The 24,765-nt window shown below is 45.2% G+C and overlaps 1 long non-coding RNA gene across 1 annotated transcript; it reads left to right on the forward strand.

Annotated features, from left to right (window-relative positions):
- The first annotated feature begins 4,238 nt into the window (after positions 1-4,238).
- Positions 4,239-23,390, forward strand: LOC141173166 (uncharacterized). The gene is made up of 2 exons (XR_012252601.1): positions 4,239-4,414; positions 22,807-23,390. It is a non-coding gene; the product is annotated as an uncharacterized lncRNA (long non-coding RNA).
- Positions 23,391-24,765: the final 1,375 nt, after the last annotated feature.

The raw sequence follows: 24,765 nt of genomic DNA on the forward strand, positions 1-24,765 counted from the left end.
AGAATTCGAAGTAATCCTGACTACTGGGTTGCCACACTCTTAGATCCCCCACACTCTTCGATCAACCTTTTCATTTTAATAAAGACCAAAAAAATGGTCATTTTTGAAATTATAAGCATTAGCAGGTTATTAGAAACTGAAATCAAACAGTTTTCAACTCAAAACTTTATTCTAGGTGATGCTACATTTGCACATAGGACCCCTTGTTCGAAAGGAGCTTCTGAACTCTCTCGTCCATTGAATTTGTCAGGTTTTGGATGGTTTCTGATTCAATTGTTTTGCATGAGGACAGAATACCCTCACAGAGCTGTTGCTTAGATGTGAACTGCCTCCCGCCATCATAGACACTCCTTTTAATGATGCTCCAGAGGTTCTGAATGGGGTAGAGGTCAGGGAAGCATGGGGGTCACACCATAAGTTTGTCCCCTTTTATGCCCATATGAGCCAGAGATGCAGATGTGTTATGTGCAGCATGAGACGGTGCATTATCATGCATAAAAATGATCTTGCTGTGGAATACACAATTCTTCTTCTTGAACCATGGCAGGAAGTGCTGTTTGAGAAACTTCACATACATTATGGAGTTCATCTTTACCCCTTCAGGGATCCTAAAGGGGCCGACAATCTCTCTCCCCATGATTCCAGCCCAAAACATTACTCCACTTCCTCCTTCGTTGGTGCTGTAGCCGTGTTTGCGTGGGGTGTCCATCAATCAGGCATCCTCCACTCCATCCATCTGGACCATCGAGCGTTGCACGGCACTCATCCGTGAACAAAACAGTTTTGAAATCAGTCTTCATGTAATGTTTGGCCCACTGGAGCCGTTTCTGCTTGTGTGAAGTGGATAGAGGAGGTCGACAGGATGGCGTATGCACAGCTGCAAACCTCTGAAGGACCCTGCATCTTGTTGTTCGGGGGACGTTGGAGGCACCAGCAGCTTCAAAAACTTGTCTGCTGCTATGACAAGGCTTTTTTTGCCGCTGTTCTTTTAACCTGATGTAATTGCCTGTAGGAAAGAGTCCTCAATTTGCCCTTATCAGCACGCACACGTGTGTACTGTGAATCAGCTACATACTTCTTGATTGCCAAGACACTTCATCCTGATCATCGCACAATGTTGATTGTAGTCATGCCTTGACCTAAACACTCCACAATTTGTTGCTTCTCAGCAGCCGACACATCCTTTTTCTTTCCCATTTTGGCAGAAAATGTAGGCTGCTTAATAATGTGGGACAGCCTTCTTAAGTAGTCTTGCCTTTCATTGGACACACCTGCCAAACTAATTAGCACAGGTGTCTGCAATTGCTTACAGTGATATAAAGAGCCCTGACACACATCACCATCAATGAGTTTAACTGACAAACAAACAAATTCTTCCCTTATCACTCCTAAACACTTTTTGCATAATAATTTGGAACACAGTGTACATGTGCTTTTCCACAAAACACCAGTGGTTCACGTAGTGAATCTTACAGTTCTAACTTGCCAACCGTGGTCTGTATGGAGTTGTTCAATAAAGGGCCCAAAATTAAGATAACATAGATGGGAGAGGTCTCTATGAATAGGAATTCCTAAGTATTTGATACCCTGTGAGGGCCAGGCAAAGGGAAAGTTGGACTGGATGGAATCCTGTATGGATTTGGGGAGGGAGACATCAAGGGCCTCAGACTTCGCTGCATTGATTTTAAAATTTGACCATGTAACAAAGTGATCTATTTCAGCCATAACAGCAGGGATGGATATATGTGATTGAGTGATATATACTAGGACATCATCAGCAAATAGAGAGCACTTGTACTCGGTGCCTCCCACCTCAATCCACCTAATATTGGGGTTATGGCGAATTGATGAGAGCAGGTGCTCCGTCACTAGGATGTATAAGAGAGGGGACAGAGGACATCCCTGCCTTGTCCCATTGGTGATTATGAAAGGTGATGAAAATGTTCTGACGCGCCCCCTGGGCCTTGGGGCACCCGGAGCCGGACCCTTTTTGGTGGATGCTGGTGGTTGTAGTCTCCGTGGCGTTGACCCGGTTCCGTGGCTCAGGGCGGTCAAACCAGTGGCGGAACTATTTATGTGGTTTTGCTGCTTAAATGTCCGACTACGCCACCCGTGGATTGCGGTCAGAGTGAACCGCCGCTGCAGGGCAGACCGCTGAGGCTGGTGTTGTGGGTGCAGCTGAGCGTAGCATAACTCCCCACAGGAGGAGTATAGCCTCAGGGCAGTGTATGCGGAGGAAGGGGGTGATGGTGCAGGGCAGCAGCAGTAAAGACACGGAGTCAGTGATGCAGTCCAGGGCCTTTACTCACAGTTCTTATTATCCAGACCACGTCTGCAGGTAACGGCTGCCCACGTCGTACTGTGCTCACCAGGTGAGGGGCTCAGACAACTCCCAGATAACTTTGGAGCGCTTCACAGGACCCCCTTTGTGTGTCCTTTGTCTGGCCTTTCTTACCAACCCTTCTGTCCGGCTGCCTCGGGCCTCCTCTTGGTAAACTTGGCGCCAGTTTACCTGACCCTATGTGGTGCCTTACTAGCGGGTGTAGCGAGGGGCTGCGCCACATAAAATGTCACAGCCTCCAGTTTCTAGCTGAGGGTCGTTTCCTGCCTCCACTAGTTTCGGGGACCGGTCTCCCCCTTTGGCCTGACCCCTCCACGCAGGTGGATTCGGGCGTGCGGTGGCGACTCGCCCGTCCGCACCCCTGGGATCCCTTCGTTCCTCGTTCCTGGAGCCTTCTCCGCTCCTCTTCCTTCCTTCTCCCTCTTCCAGGCCTGGGCCTCTGTTACTGGGCCCGCCTCCGGAGCAGAGCTCATGCAGAGCCCCTGCTCCCTGTCACTTCTGCTCAGACTTCTCTGCACTGAACTAAGATGGTGCCCACCTTTTATACTCCCTTCTCAATGCACCCAGGAACTGCTTGCTCCCTGCTCCTGCACTACAGGGTTCCCCTTCCTCAGTGTTCCCTCCCCCCACTACAGCCAGGGACAGGGACTGTCGTGCCCATCTCAGGGGCATATTGGTCGCCCTGCCCCACGGCAATGTGGTGTAATGCATGCAGGTGTCGGGTCCTGATCCACACTCCATCCTTACCTGAGAGTGAGATATCACACCTCTGGGTGAGGTGCAATACCTCTGTAGCAACCGAGCCCTCAGGGTGCTACAGTTCCATTTATCTTCAGCCTAGGTGACGTATTGCGATACAGGGCCGTGATTTTGGCTATAAAAGGGTCCCCTAGACCCCTACCCCAAACCTTTTAAGAGAATAATATATGGCGTGCCAGGAGACTCTATGGAATGCTTTCTCAGCATCCAACGAGAGTATCTAATTACAAATTTTTAACTGCATCTAGCCCAGGAAATACTTTGTGCCTAGTAGCAGTGTCTGCTAGTCAGCAGATTATCCCGGCTGTTAAGCAAGCTACACCACCTGTAGTTTGGACACTTAATTTTTTCAAAGGAAATGCTTCGGGACCACGGGATACTCAGTGAAGAGCATCAGGAGGCACCCCAAGGCATAGGGGCTGGGACTGGCAGTAGGATGCCTTGCGGTGGACAGCCGAGCTCGATCCTTATAAAAGCTTTTTAACTGCAGCAGCTTTAGTGGATGCTACTGGAGCTGGAATTACGCGGCTGCTGGCATGAGACTTGCCCTCCAATAGATCCTTGTAAATGGATTTAAAGTGTATTCATTCAAATTAGAGAGACAATTTAAATTAAAAAGCTTAGAGCTGCCTCCACCACAGGGGGGCTCGCTCGACCCACCAGCGGACAGGCACCAGTATTGGGAGAGGGGGGCTGGCCGTCAGGGTTCACTGCGGCTCTGGCACAAACCCGGCGACACGGAGGTGGACGGGCAGGAGCGGACTGGCCGTGTCGGCTTCTCACTTTTTGGATTTTAGAAGGGCATGAGATGCCTATATCTGTGTCTCCCCCTCCTTTTACTCCTCCACCTCTTTTATTTTCGCATGACTATATGTACTTGTCACTTTTCCATGTGTTAGTTATGTCTTCTGAGCAGTTTTGTCAGCTTTTGGACACCTTTGAAGGTGTTTTCTATGTGTTTCTATGTGTTTTTGTTTGCCTGCCATTGGTTTTAACGGTGTTCAAAGGTGTTCGACGAACAGTTCGACGAACAGTTCGGCGAACACACGGGTGTTCGACGAACAGAACCGAACTCGAACACTACGGGGGTGGCTCAACACTATACATGACTGTATTGTGCCAACACACCTCTGACTTTAAGTCGTCGGCGCTTGGAGTAAAGTTCATTTTCTCACAGGAGCCGGGCTTTCAGTACAGCGGACGGACACCTTTCTACAACATTTTTAGCCTGCAGATTAACCCTATATCTGTAGACTAATAGCATTATCTGACTTGACAAGTTCCTTTTAAAAGAGAAGCTGGGGATACTTGCAGGTAGGAGGCAGTTTGGAGGGTCCTGCAAATTTATTCATTCAACTCTAATGTGAACATAGAAATATAGTAACAGATATGTATTATGTCTATGTGTCTCAAGCATTTAGAATATATGCTATATATGTTCTATTGTCTTTTGTTTTGCCTCCCATACAGGATTTTGCTGGCTGCTAACCATGTAGACTGCACATGCAGCACAATCAGGCTGATCATTTCCAGATGAGCAACATTTACAAAAGTTTATTAAACAGCAGAGAAAGTTAAATGTACTTTCCATCCAGAGAAAGAATACATGAGTTATCTGTGTAACCCACTACAAAAATAACTTAATTGAGGAGTTGCAGGGTCTCGCTGCTGGAATTTACAATCCAAACTAAAGTTTTAACTTTGGACTCGTTGGTTCTGTACAGGAAATTTCCACACTTTGAAAGTTGGCCATACACACAGAATGACTGCCGCAACTATCTGACATTGGCTTATCCCTTAGCAGAAGGGTCTTTTCTTGAACCAGGGACAGTCAGGATGCCACCATACATGTTAGATTACTCTGATAGATTATTCTCCAGGAATAGAAAAAAATAAATAGCTAAAGGAAATGTCATTATAATTAAATTTCTAAAAACTTTTAATTAGTAAATCACAATCATTTTGCCCAGGGAGATAATCACTATAGAATTAAAATTAATACTGCCTTATTACACTGACAAAATCTTTTGCTAGACTGTTAAGAGGACAGGAGACAGCTGGGAGCATGTGCAGTGGTTATATTGATTTTCAAGTCTGCTGTTGTGACCTGGATATACATAAACAACAATGTGACACGGTGAATAATATTGTGAGCAGCCTCTTTTTACCTAAGCACTCCAGTATTAGATCAGATTGAGTGGACAGCAGTGTGAGCGGCCTCTTCTTACCTCAGCACCCTGGTATCTCCAGTATTAGATCTGATAGACATGGTGGATAGCAGTGTGAGAAGTCACTTCTTATCTCAGCACTCCTGGTATCTCCAGTATTAGATCAGATAGACATGGTGGACATCAGTGTGAGAGTCACTTCTTATCTCAGCACTCCTGGTATCTCCAGTATTAGATCAGATAGACAGGGTTGACAAGCAGTGTGAGCAGCCTCTTCTTACCTAAGCACCCCTTGTATCTCCAGTATTAGATCAGATAGACATGGTGGACATCAGTGTGAGAATTCACTTCTTACCTCAGCACCCTGGTATCTCCAGTATTAGATCAGATAGACATGGTGGATAGCAGTGTGAGAAGTCACTTCTTATCTCAGCACTCCTGGTATCTCCAGTATTAGATCAGATAGACATGGTGGACATCAGTGTTAGAAGTCACTTCTTATCTCAGCACTCCTGGTATCTCCAGTATTAGATCAGATAGACATGGTGGACATCAGTGTGAGAAGTCACTTCTTATCTCAGCACTCCTGGTATCTCCAGTATTAGATCAGATAGACAGGGTTGACAGCAGAGTGAGCAGCCTCTTCTTACCTAAGCACCCCCTGTTTCTCTAGTATTAGATCAGATAGACATGGTGGACAGCAGTGTGAGAAGTCACTTCTTACCTCAGCACTCCTGGTATCTCCAGTATTAGATCAGATAGACATGGTGGACATCAGTGTGAGAGTCACTTCTTATCTCAGCACTCCTGGTATCTCCAGTATTAGATCAGATAGACAGGGTTGACAAGCAGTGTGAGCAGCCTCTTCTTACCTAAGCACCCCTTGTATCTCCAGTATTAGATCAGATAGACATGGTGGACATCAGTGTGAGAATTCACTTCTTACCTCAGCACCCTGGTATCTCCAGTATTAGATCAGATAGACATGGTGGATAGCAGTGTGAGAAGTCACTTCTTATCTCAGCACTCCTGGTATCTCCAGTATTAGATCAGATAGACATGGTGGACATCAGTGTTAGAAGTCACTTCTTATCTCAGCACTCCTGGTATCTCCAGTATTAGATCAGATAGACATGGTGGACATCAGTGTGAGAAGTCACTTCTTATCTCAGCACTCCTGGTATCTCCAGTATTAGATCAGATAGACAGGGTTGACAGCAGAGTGAGCAGCCTCTTCTTACCTAAGCACCCCCTGTTTCTCTAGTATTAGATCAGATAGACATGGTGGACAGCAGTGTGAGAAGTCACTTCTTATCTCAGCACCCCTTGTATCTCCGGTATTAGATCAGAAAGACAAGGTGGACATCAGTGTGAGCCTCCTCTTTTTACCTATGCACCCCTGGTATCTCCGGTATTGGACCAGAACAACAGGGTGGACAGCAGTGTGAGCAGCCTCTTTTTACCGCAGCACTCATGGTATCTCCAGTATTAGATCAGATAGACAGGGTTGACAGCAGTGTGAGCAGCTTCTTCTTACCTCATCACCCCTTGTATCTCCAGTATTATATCAGATAGTAAGGGTGGACAGCAGTGTGAGCAGCCACTTCTTATCTCAGCACTCCTGGTATCTCCAGTAGTAGATCCGATAGACAGAGAGGACAGCAGCCTCTTCTTACCTCAGCACCTCTGGTATCTCCAGTATTAGATCAGATAGACAAGGTGGACATCAGTGTGAGCCTCCTCTTTTTACCTATGCACCCCTGGTATCTCCGGTATTAGACCAGAACGACAGGGTGGACAGCAGTGTGAGCAGCCTCTTATTACCTCAGCACCCCTGGTATATCCAGTATTAGATCAGAAAGACCGGGTGTACAGCAGTGTGAGCAGCCTTTTCTTTCCTCAGCACTCTTGGTATCTCCAGTATTAGATCAGAAAGACAGGGTGGACAGCAGTATGAGCAGCCTCATCTTACCTCAGCCCCTTTTGTATCTCCATTTTTAGATCAGATAGACATTTAGGACAGTGTTAAATATTAATTATGGATATTCATTTTTATTCTTAATTCTGAATTCTGTATCTATACATTGCATAAGATTGTACCAGCCTCGTGCTAGGGGTTTCAGCTTGTATTTTTAGCTCAGTGTAAGTTAGTGCCATATATGATGAACAGATGCTATGAGGGGCCTATATAACCCCTGTAAGACATAGGGAGGGACTCTCTTGCCACTACACACTACATCAGATGGAGGATCTACACGCTGAGGGAAACAGCTGACAAGGCCCAGACACATGGTCCATCCTGAAGCACGTGCTGGACACAGACAGACGCAACCTACCATTCAGGATCCCAGAAAAAAAATGGGTGAATCTCAATTAATAAGCTAATTATGGACAAATGGACAATCACTTTGTAACTATTTCACCTATTTTATGTAACTACAGCAATTATTCTTTTTAATGGACAATTCAAGAATAAATCAATATTTTTTTTATAAGAATATCTTGATATGTCCTTTTGAAGAATCACATCTGGTAAACAGCCCTACATATAAAAATATCCGGAAATAAGTATATTTTAACAGACAGTAGTGTGACAGTAGTGTGAGCAGCCTTTTCTTACATCAGCACCACTGGTATCTCCAGTATTAGATCACATAGACATGGAAAACAGCAGTGTGAGCTGCCTCTTCTTACCTTAGCATCCCTGGTATCTCTGGTATTAGATCAGATAGGCAGGGTAGACAGAAATATGAACGGCCTCTTCTAACCTCAGCCACCCTGTTATCTCCAGTATTAGATCAGATAAACATGGTGACAGTGGTGTGAGCAGCCACTTCATGCCTCAGCACTCCTTGCATCTCTAGCATTAGATCAGAAAAACAGGATGGACAGCAGTGTGAGCAGCCCCTTTTTAACTGAGCCCCTGACATCTCCAGTATTAGATCAGAATATTCACTGAGAGCACATCTTCCTACACATAAAGGAAGGGGAGCTTTCCACTGCACATGCACAATAGCACCTATCGTAACATTCTAGGACAGATTTCTGTCATTGTAACAAGACAGCAAACATTTTAATTGTGATTTGCTATTTAAAAGTATTTAGGAATTTATTTATAATGACATTTCCTTTGGTTATTATTTTTATTCCTAGACAACCACTTTAAATGGAATTGATTAAATGTTTTGGACCATATGACTTCTACAACCTCTATATATTACAATTAGTGTTGAGCGATACCTTCCGATATCAGGAAATATCGTATCGGATTGGATCGGGCCGATACCCAAAAAGTATCGGATATCGCCGATTCCGATACCGGAAACCAATGCAAGTCAATGGGACACAAATATCGGAATGAAAATAAACCCTTTCTTTCCTTGTAGGTTAATTCTACATGAAGTAAAACAACTAAGAATAATGTAGAGTGACATGAAAAGCCGGCAATTCATCAGCGGCATTCACCGGTACCCGACAATTTACAACAGAAAGAATAGAGCTTCACACATAGATTAGATAGATAGAAACATGTCAGTCACATATATATGAAGTACAGTGACAGTGTTGCTTACTGTACTTGTCATTTAGTGTAAAGGATTTATTAAAAAAAATATTAGTGTTTTCGTGCACCGTCTCTTTAAAAAAGCCGGCCGGCAATTCAGCATCTGTACCCGACAATTTATAACAGACAGAATAGAGCTTCACACATAGATTAGATAGATAGAAACATGTCAGTCACATATATAAGAAGTACAGTGACAGTGTTGCTTACAGAACTTGTCATTTAGTGTAAAGGATTTATTTAAAAAAATAATAGTGTTTTCATGCACCGTCTCTTTAAGAAAGCCGGCCGGCAATTCAGCATCTGTACCCGACAATTTAGAATAGAAGGAATAGAGAATCACACATAGATTAGATAGATAGAAACATGTCAGTCACATATATATGAAGTACAGTGACAGTGTTGATTACTGTACTTGTCATTTAGTGTTAAAATAAAGGATTTATTTAAAAAAAAAATTGGCGTGGGGTTCCCCTTAATTTTAGGCTCTAGCGGAGGTTAAGCAGACAGCTGGGGCAAATGTTTGAAGCCTGGGAAGGGGGTAATACCCACGGAGCTTCCCAGGCTACTAATATCAGCCCCCAGCTGAATACCTAGCCTTTACTAGCTATTAAAATGGGGGACCCCCCCAAAAAAATGACGTGGGGTCCCCCCTAATTTAATAGCTAGCACAGGCTAGGCAGACAGCTGGGGGCTGATATTAATAGCCCAGGAAGGGTGCCATGAATATTGGCCCCCTCCCAGGCTAGAAACACCAGCCGTCAGCCGCCCCAGAAATGGCGCATCCATAGGATGCGCCAATTCTGGCACTTAGCCTCGCTCTTCCACGCTGCCCTGGTGCGGTGGCAGGGGGTAATAGGGTTGGGGTTGATGTCAGCTTATAATGCCAGCTGACATCAAGCCCAGGTTAGTAATGGAGAGGCGTCTATAAGACACCCCCATTACTAACCCCATAGTCAAAGTTAAAAGAAAACACAAACACCCAGAATAAAGTCCTTTAATTGAAATAAAGACACAATTCTTTATTGTTCTAAATTAAACCATACTTACCATCACGCCCATTCCAGCTGAAGCCAACGATCTCCTGCAATAAAAGAAAAATAATAAAGCAACCTCATCCTTACCTTTCGATGGTTCCCAGGACAGCTCCAGCTCTGCTACATCGAGATGACAGGCTGGACCGCAGCAGAAAGCTGCCATCCAGCCTGTCATCCCGCAGACACTGAGAAGCGCAGGCATGCTTGCGCTCCTCAGTGTCTCTCTGTGACGTCATCCAGATGAGCCGAGTTCATGTCCAATGAACTCAGCTCACCTCATGCACGTCACTGACAGCGTGGGAAAATTCTCCTGCACTCAGCGCTTCAGCGTGAGAATTCTCCCACGCTGTCAGTGACATACATGAGGTGAGGTCATGTCCAATGAACTCAGCTCACCTCATGCACGTCACTGACAGCGTGGGAAAATTCTCACGCTGAAGTGCTGAGTGCAGGAGAATTTTCCCACGCTGTCAGTGACGTACATGAAGTGAGCGGAGTTCATTGGACATGACCTCGGCTCATCTGGATGCCGTCACAGCCAGACACTGAGGAGTGGAAGTATGCCTGCGCTTCTCAGTGTCTGCGGGATGACAGGATGGATGGCAGCGTTCTGCTGCGGTCCAGCCTGTCATCTCGATGTAGCAGAGCTGAAGCTGTCGTGGGAGCCATGGAAAGGTAAGGATGAGGTTGCTTTATTATTTTACTTTTATTGCAGGAGATCGTTGGCTTCAGCTGGAATGGGCGTGGTGGTAAGTATGGTTTAATTTAGAACAATAAAGAATTGTGTGTTTATTTCAATTAAAGGACTTTTTTCTGGGTGTTGTGTTTTTTTAAATACTTTACTAGAAATTCATGGTGGTCATGTCTAATATTGGCGTGACCCCATGAATTTTGGGCTTAGGGCCAGCTGATAATGCCAAGCTGGCCTTAACCCCTTTATTACCCAGTGAGCCACCGCACCAGGGCCCTGGATGAGTTGGGTACAGCGCCAGAAGATGGCGCTTCTATGAACGCGCCATTTTCTGGGGCGGCTGCGGACTGCAATTTGCAGCGGGGGTGGCCCAGAAAGCTTGGGTCTCCCTGCGCTGCGGATTCCAGCCCCCAGCTGCCTAGTTGTATCTGGCTGGGCACAAAAATAGGGCGAAGCCCCACGCATTTTTTTTTAAAATTATTTCATGAAATTCATGGAATAATTAAGAAAAAAAGGGCTTCCCTATATTGTTGTGTCCAACCAGGTACAAATAGGCAGCTGGTGGTTGGGGGCAGCCCATTCCTGCCTGCTGTACCTGGCTGGACACAAATATAGTGCGAAGCCCCACGTCAATTTTTTTTTAATTATTTCATGAAATAATTTTTTTAAAAAAGGGCTTCCCTATATTGTTGTGTCCGGCCAGGTACAAATAGGCAGCTGGTGGTTGGGGGCAGCCTGTTCCTGCCTGCTGTACCTGGCTGGACACAAATATAGGGCGAAGCCCCACGTCAATTTTTTTTAAAATAAGTCCTTTATTTTAACACTAAATGACATTTGAGGAGTTAATAAAGATGCAGTCCCTAAATTATTATTTATTTTTTAATTAATTTTTCCCAAAACTTTTGACGTGGGCTTCGCCATATTTTTGTATGCCAGCCAGGTACAGCATCCAGCTTCTATGAACGCGCCATTTTCCGGGGTGGCTGCGCACTGCAATTTTCAGCGGGGGGAGGGGGGGGGGCAGAAAGCTTGGGCCTCCCTGCGCTGCAGATTCCATCCCCCAGCTGCCTAGTTGTACCTGGCTGGACACAAAAATAGGGAGAAGCTTCACGTATTTTTTTTTTTTAATTATTTCATGAAATTCATGAAATAATTAAGAAAAAAAGGGCTTCCCTATATTGTTGTGTCCAACCAGGTACAAATAGGCAGCTGGTGGTTGGGGGCAGCCCGTTCCTGCCTGCTGTACCTGGCTGGACACAAATATAGTGCGAAGCCCCACGTCAATTTTTTTTAAATCATTTCAGGAAATTCATGAAATAATTTAAAAAAATTGATGTGGGGCTTCGCCCTATATTTGTGTCCAGTCAGGTACAGCAGGCAGGAACGGGCTGCCCCCAACCACCAGCAGCCTATTTGTACCTAGCCGGACACAACAATATAGGGAAGCCCTTTTTTTCTGAATTATTCCATGAATTTCATGAATTTAAAAAAAAAAAAACGTGGAGCTTCGCCCTATTTTTGTGTCCAGCCAGGTACAACTAGGCAGCTGGGGGCTGGAATCTGCAGCGCAGGGAGGCCCAAGCTTTCTGGGCCCCACCCGCTGCAAATTGCAGTCCGCAGCCGCCCCGGAAAATGGCGCGTTCATAGAAGCGCCATCTTCTGGCGCTGTACCCAACTCATCCAGGGCCCTGATGCGGTGGCTCACTGGGTAATAAAGGGGTTAAGGCCAGCTTGGCATTATCAGCTGGCCCTAAGCCCGAAATTCATGGGGTCACGCCAATATTAGACATGACCACCATGAATTTCTAGTAAAGTATTTAAAAAAAACACAAACACCCAGAAAAAAGTCCTTTAATTGAAATAAACACACAATTCTTTATTGTTCTAAATTAAACCATACTTACCATCACGCCCATTCCAGCTGAAGCCAACGATCTCCTGCAATAAAAGAAAAATAATAAAGCAACCTCATCCTTACCTTTCCATGGCTCCCACGACGGCTCCAGCTCTGCTACATCGAGATGACAGGCTGGACCGCAGCAGAACGCTGCCATCCAGCCTGTCATCCCGCAGACACTGAGAAGCGCAGGCATACTTCCACTCCTCAGTGTCTGGCTGTGACGGCATCCAGATGAGCCGACAATGAACTCGGCTCACCTCATGTACGTCACTGACAGCGTGGGAGAATTCTCCTGCACTCAGCGCTTCAGCGTGAGAATTTTCCCACGCTGTCAGTGACGTGCATGAGGTGAGGTCATGTCCCATGAACTCGGCGCACCTCATGCACGTCACTGACAGCGTGGGAGAATTCTCACGCTGAAGCGCTGAGTGCAGGAGAATTTTCCCACGCTGTCAGTGACGTGCATGAGGTGAGCTGAGTTCATTGGACATGACCTCGGCTCATCTGGATGACGTCACAGAAAGACACTGAGGAGCGCAAGCATGCCTGCGCTTCTCAGTGTCCGCGGGATGACAGGCTGGATGGCAGCGTTCTGCTGCGGTCCAGCCTGTCATCTCGATGTAGCAGAGCTGAAGCTGTCCTGGGAACCATGGAAAGGTAAGGATGAGGTTGCTTTATTATTTTACTTTTATTGCAGGAGATCGTTGGCTTCAGCTGGAATGGGTGTGGCGGTAAGTATGGTTTAATTTAGAACAATAAAGAATTGTGTCTTTATTTCAATTAAAGGACTTTTTTCTGGGTGTTTGTGTTTTTTTTAAATACTTTACTAGAAATTCATGGCGGTCATGTCTAATATTGGCGTGACCCCATGAATTTCGGGCTTAGGGCCAGCTGATAATGCCAAGCTGGCCTTAACCCCTTTATTACCCAGTGAGCCACCGCACCAGGGCCCTGGATGAGTTGGGTACAGCGCCAGAAGATGGCGCTTCTATGAACGCGCCATTTTCCGGGGCGGCTGCGGACTGCAATTTGCAGCGGGTGGGACCCAGAAAGCTTGGGTCTCCCTGCGCTGCAGATTCCAGCCCCCAGCTGCCTAGTTGTACCTGGCTGGACACAAAAATAGGGCGAAGCGCCACACATTTTTTTTTTTAATTATTTCATGAAATTCATGGAATAATTAAGAAAAAAAGGGCTTCCCTATATTGTTGTGTCCGGCTAGGTACAAATAGGCAGCTGGTGGTTGGGGGCAGCCCGTTCCTGCCTGCTGTACCTGGCTGGACACAATTATAGGGCGAAGCCCCACATAATTTTTTTTTAATTATTTCATGAATTTCCTGAAATAATTAAAAAAAAATTGACGTGGGGCTTCACACTATATTTGTGTCCAGCCAGGTACAGCAGGCAGGAACGGGCTGCCCCCAACCACCAGCTGCCTATTTGTACCTAGCCGGACACAACAATATAGGGAAGCCCTTTTTTTCTTAATTATTCCATGAATTTCATGAAATAATTAAAAAAAAAAAAACGTGGAGCTTCTCCCTATTTTTGTGTCCAGCCAGGTACAACTAGGCAGCTGGGGGATGGAATCTGCAGCGCAGGGAGGCCCAAGCTTTTTGCCCTCCCCCCCCCCGCTGAAAATTGCAGTCCGCGGCCGCCCCGGAAAATGGCGCGTTCATAGAAGCTGGATGCTGTACCTGGCTGGCATACAAAAATATGGCGAAGCCCACGTCAAAAGTTTTGGGAAAAATTTATTAAAAAATAAATAATAATTTAGGGACTGCATCTTTATTAAGTCCTCAAATGTCATTTAGTGTTAAAATAAAGGATTTATTTAAAAAAAAAATGGCGTGGGATCCCCCATAATTTTAGTCTCTAGCGGAGGTTAAGCAGACGGCTGGGGCAGATGTTTGAAGCCTGGGAAGGGGGTAAAACCCACGGAGCTTCCCAGGCTACTAATATCAGCCCCCAGCTGAATACCTAGCCTTTACTAGCTATTAAAATGGGGGACCCCCCCAAAAAAAATGACGTGGGGTCCCCTCTATTTTAATAGCTAGCAAAGGCTAGGCAGACAGCTGGGGGCTGATATTAATAGCTCAGGAAGGGTGCCATGAATATTGGCCCCCTCCCAGGCTAGAAACACCAGCCGTCAGCCGCCCCAGAAATGGCGCATCCATAGGATGCGCCAATTCTGGCACTTAGCCTCGCTCTTCCACGCTGCCCTGGTGCGGTGGCAGGGGGTAATAGTGGTGGGGTTCATGTCAGCGCCAGCTGCCATGAAGCCCAGGTTAGTAATGATGGCCGTCTATATGACACCCCCATTACTAACCTACAAAGTGTTAAAAAGAAAAAACACACTACACCCAGAAAAAAATAATTTATTTGAAATAAAACACCATTTTATTTAATTCTTAGTTTACTAAAAAAAAAATAGTTACCTGTCCACGTTCCTGCGCTGATCTCCCATGCACAGCTGTCACATCTGGAGATGGTGACAGCTGTGCATGGCTGCTGTAAGCTCACGCTGCCGGGAACACGTCCGCTCCCGGCAGCGGGAGCCACTGACTGAGGTCACCGGAGTGCATTCAGGCAGCGCAGCTCCGGAGACCTCCTTTACGGCAGTGCTGTACCGTGGGAATTTCTCACGATACAGCAGTGCCGTAAAGGAGCTAACCGGAGCAGCGCTGCCTGAACTCCGGTGAACCCTTACGGCCCCGTCATTCTAGCGGCGGCAGCGGTTCAGAGCGGTCACATTCTATGTGGCTGCTCTGAACTGGAGATCTTCGTGGGACACTCGTGGACTACTACGGAGGGGTAAGGATAAGGTTGTGGTTTATTATTTTATATTTTATTACAGGAGATCGATGGCTTCGGGGAATTAGGTGTCTTGGTGAGTATAGGTGTAGTTTTTTATTTTTTACTTTATTTTAGGTGGCGATCGGCGGGGACAGGTAATGTATGAACTAATTTCTTTTAGGTAACCACTGGCCACCAATGACATGTATTTAACATTTATTGGGGACACAGTAGGGCAATTTATATAGCAGGATCAGGCTGATGGGAACTACTGCTCCCATCGAGCTGATCCTGCTGGCAGGAGTGGACGGGGGACAGACATAGGCCGATGGGAGTAGTAGTGTCACATCGGCCTATGTCTGCCCGCACACACACCCGCACACACACCCGCACACACACCCCCCGCACACACACACCCCGCACACACACCCGCACACACACACCCCGCACACACACACCCCGCACACACACCCGCACACACACCCCGCACACACACACACCCCGCACACACTAATCATGACGGGTCCGGGAGGTGAGGCTGACCTGTGCGGCCGTGGGAAAGTTGATGTGAGTTCATGCAGTCAAGCATGAACTCACATGAACCCTCTGAGGGCACCGCGGCTACTTCAAATGAACAGCTGATCGGCATCACCTGATACCTCAGCTGTTCATTTGAAATAACCGGCGGGAAAGCGCAGCACAGAACGGGAAAGCCGGCGGTGAAGTCTTTTCACTGCCGGCTTCCCCGCCCGGGTCCTTCGCTCCTTGGTGCTGCGCTCCCCGCCCGGTCCTAATTTACGATCGGGATGGGAGGTGGCGAGGGGAGCGGAGGATCGGGGTGGGAGGCTGCGGGGAAGCAGTATGGGGCTGCGTGATTGTTTAAAAGCCGGCGGCTTTTTACCGCCCGCCGGCTTTTAAACAATCAGGAGAATTCTCCCACGCTGGGATGGCATTCTGATGACAAGCTGGATCGCAGCTGAGCGCTGCCATCCAGCTTGTCATCCTTCAGAGACACTGCAGAGCGCAGGCATTATGGGAACTTCCGATTCCGGTATTCGATATTATAAAAGTATCGGAATTAAGTATCGGAATTCCGATACAGTGAATATCGGCCGATACCCGATATTTCAGTATCGGAATGCTCAACACTAATTACAATACAAATCAGAATGTAGAACGAGTTATTTGTTAAATCCATAAGTAAACTCACAGGCAGACAGGTCTGTAACCCTTATTTTTGTTCTGAACATTTTCTAAGCTGATTTATGACCACATCAAAGTTCATCGGATTTGCCTGTTAAAGGGTTATTCCTAAAAATGCAAGTTTACTCCTATTCATGGGATAGGAGATAACTTGCTGATCAAGGCTTTGGAGTCCTGTCCTGAATGGAGCCTTCTGCTCCATTCATTATCTATGGGACTGCTGAGTTAAGCACTCGGCTATTACCAGCAGTCCCATAGACAATGAATGGAGCGGAGTTGAGCACCTGTTATTGGGTTTCCAGAACCCCAATCTTAAGATCCTTGTTGGAAATAAATTCCTCTCCAACCACTACACCGATTCCTCTACCCTGTGCCAGGGGCATACATAGAAATCATGGGGCCGTATAGCAGAGGCTCTAATCCCCCCCCCCCACCCAAAAAAAAAAATAAACACATTTTTGTCTGTGTCACAGAAGAGCAGATCTCACAACTTTCCAGCCTTTACATAGTAATTTACCTCCTGCTGAAGTCCTAGATCCCTTTTTCATTGCCCCCATAAAGTATGATGCCATTAAAAGTGCCCCCCAAACACAGTATGATACCCCTATGGTGAATTCCTCCACATTAGCCTCCACATGCATAGTATAATGACTCTATTGTACCTCACTTCAACTCCCAAGGAAAAGTATGGTGACCCCAACACAGTATGATCCCCCAACTGTGACCCCCACAGAGCCCTCCATACACTAATGGACCTACATTCAGTATAATAGCCCGCACTAGCCTTCCAAACAGTATGATGGACCCCACACAAACCTTCACACTGTATAATTGCTTTCATACAGTATATTGGCCCCCCACATAGCTCTCAAAATATTATAATGGCCCCACATAGCCTTCCATATAGTATAATACGCCACCCATAATCTTCCATATAGTATAATACGCCCCCCCATAATCCTCCATATAGTATAATGCGCCCCCCATAATCCTTCATATAGTATAATGAACTTCCCATAGTCCTCCATACAGTATTTTACACATCCCATAGGATAAAATTCAGCCCCCATATAGTATAATGCACCCCACCGTCCTGCAGTATTATGGGCACCACGTACTCACTGATTTAAAAATACCATATATTTGAAATAAGTCCACCCTAGTATAAGCCGAGGCCCCTAATTTTACCACAAAAAACTGGGAAAACGTATTGACTCGAGTATAAGCCTAGGGTGGGAAATGCACCAACTACTGGTAACTTTCCCCATCCTGGTATGTATGGCACCCCTCATCTCCCAATCCTGGTACGCATGGCATCCCTCTTCCGCCAATCATGGTATGCATGGCCTCCTCATCCCCCAATCTTGGTATGCATGGCCCCCTCATCCCCCAATCCTGGTATGCATGGCCTCCTCATCCTCCAATCCTGGTATGCATGGCCCCCTCATTCCTAATCCTGGTATGCATGGCACCCTCATTCCCCCAATCCTGGTATGCATGGCCCCCTCATCCCCAATCCTGGTATGCATGACCCCCTCATCCCCCCAATCCTGGTATGCATGGCCTGCTCATCCCCCCAATCCTGGTATGCATGGCCCCCTCACCCCCCCCAATCCTGGTATGCATGGGCCTCCTCATCCCCCAATCCTGATATGTGTGGGCCCCCTCATCCCCCAGTCCTGGCATGTGTGATTATCTCATCCCCCAATCCTGGTATGTGTAGGCCCCCTCATCCCCAAATCCTGGTATGTGTGACCCCGTCATCCCCCAATCCTGGTATGTGTGGACCCCTCATCCCCCAATCCTGGTATGTGTGGGCCCCCTCATCCCCCAATCCAAGTATGCATGGCCTCCTCATCTCCCAATCCTGGCATGCATGGCCTCCTCATCTCCCAATCCTGGTATGTGTGGGCCCCCTCATCCCCCAGTCCTTATATGCATGGCCTCCTCATCCCTCAATCCTGGTATGTGTGGGTCCACCCTCCCCCATTCCTGGTATGTGTGGCCCCCTGATCCCCCAATCCTGGTATGTGTGGCCCCCTCATTCCCAAATCCTGGTATGTGTGGCCTCCTCATCCCCCAGTCCTGGTATGTGTGGCCTGCTCATCCCCCAATCCTGATATGTGTGGCCTCCTCATCCCCCAATCCTGGTATGTGTGGCCTTCTCATCCCCCAATCTTGGTATGTGTGGCCCCTCATCCCCCAATCCTGGTATGTGTGGCCCCCTCATCCCTCAATCCTGGTATGTGTGGCCTCCTCATCCCCCAGTCCTGATATGCATGGCCTCCTCATCCCTCAATCCTGGTATGTGTGTGCCCCCCATCCCCCAATCGTGGTATGTGTGGCCTCCTCATTCCCCAATCCTGGTATGTGTGGCCCCCTCATCCCCCAATCCTGGTATGCATGACAGCCCCCATGCCCCAATCCTGGTATGTGTGGGCCCCTATCCCCTAATCCTGGTATGTGTGCCCTCTTGATCCACCAATCCTGGTATGCTTGGCCCCCTAATCCCCAAATCCTGGTATGTGTGGCCCCCCATCCCCCAATCCTGGTATGTGTGGCCTCCCCATCCCCCAATCCTGGTATGTGTGGCCCCCCTCATCCCCCAATCCTGGTATATGTGTCCCAATCACTTTACACATAAAAAAAATAAACACTTATACCTTCCCTCCTTACCTCTGCTCCAGCGCTGCTGTGTCCTGCCTGCAAGCAGCTCATGTTGGCATCTGAGCAGTGCGCGCTCTCAGTCACCAAGGTGATCTGCTGCTGCCAGCATATTCACTCCTCTCCACGCTGGGACTATGGACGTGGAGAAGAGTGAATATGCTTTCTCTTTAGTAGCGGGCACTGACAGCAGGAGCCGTGGCTCAGCGCTCCTCCGTGCCCGCTACTAAAGAGAATGAATATTCCCTCTTCTTCATGCCCATGGGAGTGGAGAAGAGGGAATATTAATTTCCCTTTAGCAACGGGCACACGTGGTAGCTGCAGCAGCGGCTACTACGTGTGCACCGCTCCTCCGCCGCCACAACCTCCCTTCCCCCAATACTCACTTATCCTACTCGTTCCCCCATTGCTTTGGGGCCCCCCGGCTCACGGGCCCCCCTGGCTCACGGGCCCCATAGCAGTGGCATGGTCTGCCGCCTTTGGCGGTACGCCACTGCCCTGTGTCAATCATTTCACTGGTTGTCCATCCGCTACAGAGTCCAATATAAACTTATCACTCTCACCCACAAAGTGCTCCAAGGTTAAGAACCACCCTAATCTTCTCCCTTATCTCTGTTTACCACCCTACCTGTGAGATTCATTCTGCTAATGACCTAAGGCTACCATCCTCAATAATCCAAACCTCCCAGTCCCGTCTCCAAGACTTCTCTCGCGCTGTGCCACTTCTCTGGAATGTGCTACCCAGGGCAATCCAATTAATTCCCAAAACCAACAGTTTTAACGGTGGCCTAAAAACGCATTTCTTCAGACTGGCCTGTCGCCTTACCTCACGTAACTATCCCGTTTTGATCTTACAAAATTTTCTTCCAAATCAGGACTCTCATAGCATCTGCTTACATAACCTCCATGCACTTTATAGCACTCTGTATGTGTACTGTACAAATACTGGCTGATGACTGCACAGATACTGGCTGGTGACCGGTTCATGCAGAGTTATGTGAATACCCTTTTTATTATATTACTGGCTGGACCATAAATATAAGCACTTTTTACCATTGACCTTTCATGTCCCCCCTATTTCCTCATAGATTGTAGGCTTGCGAGCAGGGCCCTCACTCCTCAAGGTACAGGTGCATCTCGCTAAATTAGAATATCATCAAAAAGTTAATTTCTTTCTGTTCTTCAATACAAAAAGTGAAACTCATATATGATATAGAGTCATTACAAACAGAGTAATCTATTCCAAGTGTATATTTCTGTTAATGTTGATGATTATGGCTTACAGCCAATGAAAACACAAAAGTCATTATCTCAGTATATTAGAATACTTTATAACAACAGCTTGAAAAATTATTTTAAAATCTGAAATGTTGTCCTACTGAAATGTATGTTCAGTAAATGCACTCAGTACTTGGTCGGGGCTCCTTTTGCATCAATTACTGCATCAATGCGGTGTGGCATGGAGGAGATCAGCCTGTGGCACTGCTGAGGTGTTATGGAAGCCCAGGTTGCTTTGGTAGCAGCCTTCAGCTCGTCTGCATGGTTGGGTCTGGTGTCTCTCATCTTCCTCTTGACAATACCCCATAGATTCTCTATGGGGTTAAGGTCAGGCGAGTTTGCTGGCCAATCAAGCACAGTGATACTGTTGTTTGTAAACCAGGTATTGGTACTTTTGGCCGTGTGGACAGGGGCCCAGTCCTGCTGGAGAATGACATTTCCATCTCAAAAAGCTTGTCAGCAGAGGGAAGCATGAAGTGCTCTAAAATTTCCTGGTAAATGGCTGTGCTGACTTTGGTCCTGATAAAACACAGTGGACCAGCAGATGACATGGCTCCCCAAACCATCACTGATTGTGGGAACTTCACACTAGACCTCAAGCAGCTTGGATTGTGGCCTCTCCACTCTTCCTCCAGACTCTGGGACTTTGATTTCCAGATGAAAATTGGAACTCTGAGATCTTGTGGAGTGTGTCAATGACTGCCTTCTGGACATCTGTCAAGTCAGCAGCCTTCCCCATGATTGTGGAGCCTACTGAAACAGGCTAAGGGACCTTTCTAAATGCTTAGTAAGCCTTTGCAGGTGTTTTTGTTACTTATTCTAATTTACTGAGATAATGACCTTTGTGTTTCATTGGCTGTAAGCCATAATCATCAACATTAACAGAAATAAACACTTGAAATAGATCACTCTGTTTGTAATGACTCTATATAATATATGAGTTTCACTTTTTGTATTGAAGAACTGAAATAAATTAACTTTTTCATGCTATTCTAATTTAGTGAGATGCACCTGTATGTGTTGAATTATGTGCTATTCTGTAATGTCTTTATTGTCTGTACAAGTATCCTCTGTAATGTAAAGTGTTACAGAATATGTTTGTGCAATAGAAATAAAAAAATATTATTATCATATTATAGAATAATATATATTCTTGTACCGTGTTACCCAGTAGATAGAAAAATATTTAGATTTGAGAGTCCTCAGTGGTTGATACCTTTTAATGGCTAACTGAAAAGATGGTAACAAATTGCAAGCTTTCGAGACTATGCAGGTCTCTTCAGCTGGCTAGTATACCACAAAATCTGAAAAGTCACATATTTATACACAATTAGACACAACAATAATGCAATAGAAAAGACTGGTGATGAAAAACAGAATTATTATGGAAGAGATAAACAGTTCTGGCTATAAATATTTTAGCAGTTAATAGATAAGGAGTGTGAAGGTTTTATTGTCCTGTGACTAGGTCCAGTGTTATGATGGCCTCACAAGTCTGAAGGGCACATTCCTTAGTTGATGTAGAATGACATAAATCCATGTGACACATTCATTCCTGCTCTGAAAGTTTTAAAGGTCATCATCAGTTTATATTCTGAGATTCTTCTTTCTCTTTGAGATTTGAAGTTACCTTTTAATACCAGTAATTTCATGTATTTTATGCTGTGATCAGGGGAACAAAAATGCTTGGCTATAGGTAGATCTATTCTTTTTTTCTTTTATTGTGTGGCGATGATGATTCATCCTTGTTCTAAGTTTTTGCCCTGTCTCCCCTACATAAAAACCCCCAGCTGGACACTTGGTGCATATAATTAAGTACACTACATTAGATGTGATACAGCTGAAAGTACCTGGGATCTTGTAGTCCTGATGTGAATTGGGGATCTTTATCTTACAAGATACTAGCCTGATGAAGAGACCTGAGTAGTCTCGAAAGCTTGCAATTTGTTACCATCTTTTCAGTTAGCCATTAAAAGGTATCAACCACTGAGGAGTGAGGACTCTCAAATCGAAATATTTTTATTATCATATTATAAACTTCACCTGTGAAGCATACACCATACACACAATTGGGGATCTTTATCTTACAATATACTAGCCTGATGAAGAGACCTGAGTAGTCTCGAAAGCTTGCAATTTGTTACCATCTTTTCAGTTAGCCATTAAAAGGTATCAACCACTGAGGACTCTCAAATCTAAATATTTTTATTATCATATTATAAACTTAACCTATGAAGCATACACCATACACACATTTTCTTTACTTTTGGCACCCAGGAGATGACCTGAAACTGGAATTTATTGGTGCCGCTAATAAGGTAGATTACAAAGTTTGGTATATTCACATGTGATACTGATGCATGCAAAAAAAATGAAGGAAAAAATTATATTTTTAAATAATCTGCCATAGGCCATCCTTAGAATCTACACCTACAATAGCATGAGTACCTGCAATGACAAGGTCAGCATGAAATTGTGGAGACGCAATTAAGAGAAGAGTTTTCCTACAAGAGATATTTTTTTTTAATAAACTTATTTTATTGGGTAATTGATGCCTTTGAGAGTGCTGGAGAAGACGACTACGAATCCCATGGACAGCTTAGATAATCAACAAAGATGTTCTTGATCATGTAAACCCAGAGTTGTCCCTGGAAGATCACCAAACAGAAACTGACAAGTGTGGAGGCAAATTCCCCAGAAAAGGAGATGTCAATAATCGCAACAGTCAGTGGTAAAAGGAAACAGGAGAGACCAAAGACCCGTTGGCTGGATACCATCAAGCGTGGCATGGAAATGAACAACAAGCAATTGAAAGAATCAGTGGACGGACGCATGATGAGAACTGGTATATGACTGAATGGATTGAATCGATTTGAAAAGAAAGATAAAACACTTTACATACAAACTCTGGGAATGTACCCAATGTACAATACAGTATACAGGTTTTTGAAATAAATTTTTACATTATTTACAATAAAGCATTTTTAAAGCTGTGTTCCTCTCATAAAGGAAAGGGAAAACCCTTGTGTATACAAGATTAGGTTAGGAATTAAGACAGATGTTATACATGACAGCACGGACATGGATAACATCTGTGCAGAGTAGTTTGTTTGAGGAGACTAACTTCAAGTCCCCTAAAACCTATTAAATGTACAGAGACACTTCCAGTGTTTATACAGACAGGCCCTGAGACAGAATTATGGTGAAAAACTGTTTGAAATGTTGGAAAAATTTTATGCAATTTGTACAAAAAATCTTGCAACTTTTATGCGTGTCGTAGCCAACACATTCATCATAATTGTTGTAGTTTTGAATTACATCATTCGCTTTACCATGTAAAGCACTGAAAATCGGGGAAAAAACTTCCAAGTGTGAAATGTAAAATGGTGAAAAACCCCCGCTATTCGACCATTGTTTTTTGGGGTTTTCTTTTTATGACATTCATTATGTGATAAAAAAAATTACCTGGCAGCATGATTCGTCAGGTCAGCATAAGTACAGCGATACCAAACTTATAAAGGTTTTTTTTTACATTTTAGTGGTCAATTTATAACTTTGTAAAAAATAAAAAAATAAATGAATTGGTTTATGTTGCCATTTACTTTTAAGTATACATTCTCACGATGACCCTTTGGTGAGTTTCGTTTTTTTGCTCCCCTTCTTCCCAGAACCATACATTTGTTATTTTTCTGTCAATATGGCCATGTGAGGGCTTGTTTTTTTGCAGAATGAGTTGTACTTTTGACCGACACCATTGACTTTACCATATAGCATACTGGAAAATGGGAAAAAATTCCAAGTGCGGTGAATTTGCAAAAAAGTGCAATTCCACAATTGTTTTTTGGGTTTTTTATTTGCCATGTTCACTAAATGCTAAAACTGACCTGGTAATAGTATTCCCCAGGTCGTTACGAGTACGCACATACCAAACATGTATGGGTTATTTTTTATTTAAGTGGTGACAAAGAATCAAATATTTGTAAGAAAATAAAATTTGCTCATGTTGCCATTTTCTGAGACCCGTAGTGTCTCCATTTTTCGGGATCTGCGGCTTATTTTTTGAGTCCTGAGCTGATTTTTTTATTGATACCATTTTGGGATAGATGTGATGCTTTGATCGCCACTTGTTGCTTTTATAGCAATGTTGCGGTGGCCAAAAAAATGTAATTCTGGGGTTTTGATTTTTTTTCTCGTTACGCCGTTTACCGATTGGATTAATTTACTTTATATTTTGATAGATCGGACGTTTCTGAATGCAGTGTTACCAATTATGTGTATTTTTTTTAATTGTTTTATTTTGAATGGGGCAAAAGGGAGGTGATTTGAACTTTTGTGTTTATTTTTTTTTATATTTTTTAAAACTTTTTTT

The sequence above is a fragment of the Phyllobates terribilis genome, unplaced genomic scaffold (assembly GCF_046119375.1).
Source record: "Phyllobates terribilis strain yellow unplaced genomic scaffold, ASM4611937v1 Scaffold_12__6_contigs__length_324123572, whole genome shotgun sequence".
NCBI lineage: Eukaryota > Metazoa > Chordata > Amphibia > Anura > Dendrobatidae > Phyllobates > Phyllobates terribilis.